Below are 4,412 nucleotides of genomic sequence, written 5' to 3' on the forward strand. Positions count from 1 at the left end.
AAAAAAAAAAAAAAGAAGAAAAAAGTGCAGGTATTTTTGTTAAGTAAAACGGTTGCAAAGTATAGCAGCTGGCAGGCCTAAGTGCTTCGGTGGGTGGGCACGCCCATGATCGAGGAAAAAGGCTGAATTCCCTCTCTGGCCTAGACACAAAGTGGGATACTCAAGCTCACGATTTGGCCCCAAAGTTCACTGGTTATTTTTAACTGAACCCATTGAAACCCGCCCCCCGCCCCAGTCCCAAAGACGCCTCTGCATTAGCTGCTTCATCCAGCACAAGTGTGATCTGAACAGAAGCAGATCCTCTCCCACACAGTCCTTAGTTTGAACGTGCTCCGCTCAGACCACTCGCGTGGAGTGTGCAGCTTAGCCCTGAGTATTCCTCTCCTCTGGGTGCACCCACGGTCCGCCAAAGTCTTCCTCCTTTGGGGCAATTTTTGCAAACAAATAAAACCCTCCAAGTTCTTGGCAGGTGAGCTTTTAATCACACAGATGTGTTTGTTTACATTCATTGCAGACACCCCAGGACAAACTGGGGATTCCTTTTCAGCCATTTAATTGCTTCCCTGTAATCAAACACACAGTGTAAATATTCCTGGCACTCTTCAAAAGGCTGTACTCAGGCCTTCTGCCTAGCAGAGTTGATTGAAAAAAATCACTCTACGAAGAGAATCGTGGCAGTTAAGGGCCCACTGTGGGTTTTCTAAGTCCTGGCTTTGTCATCAAAACCTTTCTGAGAGCTGGGGCCAGGAACTCCGGACCTGTGACCCTGGCCTGGTGTGTTTGGGGCTCCGGAGAGAGGACAGAATGCAGCACATTGTCTGTACCCTTTTGGTCAGGACCTAGCATTTCTTCCCTCCCACCCCCCCACAAGGACAGGGGATCTTCCACCCAGCCCAAGCAGAATTTAGCAAAATTCTTTTCAACAAACAGAATGCCAGTAAGAAGTTGACCGCCATCGCAAAGCTTCTGGGATGCAAAATTCTTCCTCATTAATAAAGCGTTCCTTATCCAAGCAGCTTTACCTAAAGAACTTTCTCTCCAGCAATATTGACTTCACGGGGGAAGGGTTCAAGCGTTTGGTGAGCGATTTGTTCTCACTTGACCTGGCTGGGAGCCATTTTTTGCACATGAGGGAATTTGGCCTTTCCTCAGTTATCTGAATGTTTTACCCAAGTGCCTTCCTGCTATTGTAGCAGTCGCTCAGCTGCATTGTGCATGGGGTGAAAAAGGACTAATGCGTTTTCCATCACTATTCTAACCATGTTAGTGCAAAGGGCCTCCTAGTAGTTCAGATTCCTGTATGTATAGATGTACGTGTGTGTGTGTAAGACACTCACAAACTCTTTTTCTAAGACGTCCTAGCTGGGTATTATAGGAAGCACTTTCATAAACAACTATACCAAATAGCAAAGGAAAGAAACAAGAGCATTAGTTTTGAGACATAACCAGGCAAGAGAATGTGTAGTAAGACTCGACAGCAGTCAGGAAAGTTTTGTCAGATACAGATGCCAGGAGGAAGTTTTGCCAAGAGTAAACTGCTCATGAAATATTTTCAGTATGGGGAGAGGCAGTAGGTCCTCGAAGAGAAAGAAAAAGGATGTCTAAACTGTCAAGATGGTGTGTTGCACGTGTGTTAGAAGGATCTGTTAGGTAGAGGTTTGTACTTGCTACAACCAAGGTAATGTAAATATATAGCACTTCCAACAGCAGTCTGCCCTGTTGCTGAATGTAGTATATTTCCAAAGTCTGAGTCTTCCTGTATTGTACAAAAATACTGCTGCTTGATAATATATAATAGCAACCCAAATTAATGAGTATGGTATTAAATTTTATTTTCTTATCTGTATTTTTATGCTTTTTATCTGTCCTCAAGATATTGCATCCTTGTTGGAATTAGAAAATATTTATAAGTGGTCAGAAATCTTTTTCAAGTGTCTCTTTTTTCGTATACATTGAGGATTTTTTTCCCCTAAGAGAAAGGATGTATTCTTGAAGATTTGTTAATCATTCCAGGAAAAGAAAAAAAAACACCCAAAACAAAAGCCCACCTCACAGCCTGTTAGTCACCTGTCTGCTAGAAGAAACCATCTTCAGAGAAAGGAGGGGGAATGGCTCCGTGGAAGAAGGAAGCACCTGTTTGTTGCTTAAGGATGCTGCTGACTTCAGCTCTGAGCCTCCATCTTGTCACTGAGAACTGGAAAGTGTTTAGATCCCTCAAATAAGGGACCTAGTAGGTGATTTTGATGTAACAAAACTGCCTGTGTTGTAGTGGGGAGTCTAAAAAAGACACAGGAGTAATGGGGAGTTCCTAGAACAGAAGTGCGGGCTAATGTTTACAGAGCTAACTGAATCCTGGTAGATAAACCCCCGTACACATTACCCAAAGGACATTCAGAGTTTTCCAGCAAAGACACAGACTAGATGAATCAAGTCGATTCTTTCTAAGAACTGGGAAGCACTGATGTAGCCTTTCTTGTTTACATCCAGTGGCCAAGCCATCCCTCTCAGGAAGCCAGCCTTGGCCAGTGCGGGAGCTGTCATGTGTAGACAGATCGGAAGCTGATGTGTTCTCATTTCTCACTCTGGACTAAAGGGGAGGCTTGAGTTTATTTTCACGTCAAACCCTTTCCAAGACCTTCTTATTTGTTCAGAATTGAAAGAATGTCAGGGGTCTGGTTAACAACTTTGTTTGCTTTACGTTTACAAGTGGCACAGGGGTTGTGACATTCTTGACGAGTCGGGGTAAACCTTCCTGAACTCACTTTTGGAGGGCCAGGCCCTTAGCAGCTACCCAACGTATCTTAACCTTGGATCTCCCAAGCTTGGGTCTCGGGCATTAAATCTCATGGAGCCAAACCAGCCAATGCAAGTGGTTTTCCTGCATTCCAGCTAAATGCTTACGAACAAGAAGCGTCACATGAAACTGATCACAAACATCAATTTCTCTCAGCTTTCATGAGTGCCTTGAGTTATAGCCAACATCACTGTCTTAACTCAGTTTGTTTAGAAACAAATGTTTCTGGTGATTGTTGAGCTAGCGGTGGCTCCATAAGCCAGCCCTTCTGGAAGTGAACTGGCGTGTTGGGTGCTGGAAGAAAGGTTTAACACCCTGCCTTTATGCAGCTGTTGGCCAATTAGAATAAACTCCACCTGCCTAGTTCAGGCTTTGGATGTAAACGATGCTGTTCTATTAGCAGGTGCTTTCAGCACTCTGATTGGCCCAAACGGATGGACGCTGTGGTTGGGACAAGCTTAGCATCCTGACACACCTTGTCAAAGAACCTTACTGACCCCTGTTGCCTCTACAGCCCTCAGAGGGGAGAAAATGTTGAGAATGTCCTCGCTAATTCTCCAACAAATAGAAGTCTCTCCCACGGGGTGGTACTGGAAGGCTTAGGTTTTGAAAATCTTGACTGTTAAAAGGAGTTTGAATACATCACATTCCTATGCAAAACGTTTTTAACCTTCAGTTTAACGTAGTTTATTTTTGCTATTTGTAAAGTATTTTTATACGGCTTGTATCACGATAGTTTAGCAATAAAACAGCTGAAAGCAATGGCTACTTTGGGCGTATCTTTTCTTCTCTAGAGATGCTGTTCAGATACCCCTTTACATTTTGAGTTCGTACATCAAGGACCATTTTTTGTGTGCACATCCACGTGTGGGTTTATCACTCCTCTCAGCCCTGTGAGGTCGGGACTGTCCATTTTACATCTAACCTCCGATATTTGCGTCTTACATCAGAAGCCCAAGGTGACAGAGTCATGAGCTCAACCTGGATTTGTCTGATTCTCTCTCTGCTCCCTCCACCGCAGCTCTGCTATAATCTGTGTCTCTAGACCTCTTTAGGAGTAGCATCCAGGTAAACACATTTATAATGTCCGCCTTGGGTCTGCTCGCAGAGGGTCCCGGAGCATTTACAGGGAACTGGGCGGAGCAAAACAGTCTTCTGCTTGAATATCTTACAAAATTCCAAAGTTCCCTCCAAATTATCTTTTACCATCAAACCCGCAAACAGAATTAGATATTATAAACACTAGAATTTTCCAGCTGGCTTCCTCCTTATAGCAGCTCATTCTCCTTATAGCTAAAGCATCTACGAGGTTTGGAAAAAAATTTCTATTTAAAGTCTTAATGTAATACAGTTCAAACATCATCCCACTCTTCAGCGCTACCCTTAAACCCTAGGGAAGCAGGGTCTCAGCCCCAGGCCCTGTACTTCAGGGACCGCTTCACCCCACCATAACTCTACGCTGAGGATACCTTCTTGGGGATTTCCCAAGCCCCCTTCCAGTGCCTGGAACCAGCAGTACCACGTGGGGTAGGGTGTCCCAAGCATATCAGGGTCCTGTGTGAGTTGTGGCTTGAGATGCCCCTGGTCCCCCTCAGATGGGGCCAGCTCGTTCCATTTC

General features: G+C 44.5%; 1 protein-coding gene across 3 annotated transcripts in view; it reads left to right on the plus strand.

The window, feature by feature from the left end:
* Nucleotides 1-3,556, plus strand: part of NFATC2 (nuclear factor of activated T cells 2) — a 144,350-nt gene extending 140,794 nt beyond the window's left edge. For all 3 annotated transcript variants that reach the window (XM_024750299.1, XM_024750297.1, XM_024750300.1), the window contains one exon: nt 31-3,556. The gene's annotated coding sequence lies outside the window, so the exon portion shown is untranslated. The remainder of the gene's footprint in view (nt 1-30) is intronic.
* Nucleotides 3,557-4,412: the final 856 nt, after the last annotated feature.

The sequence above is a fragment of the Neophocaena asiaeorientalis genome, unplaced genomic scaffold, assembly GCF_003031525.2.
Source record: "Neophocaena asiaeorientalis asiaeorientalis breed wild unplaced genomic scaffold, Neophocaena_asiaeorientalis_V1.1 scaffold606, whole genome shotgun sequence".
Classification (NCBI taxonomy): Eukaryota; Metazoa; Chordata; class Mammalia; order Artiodactyla; family Phocoenidae; genus Neophocaena; species Neophocaena asiaeorientalis.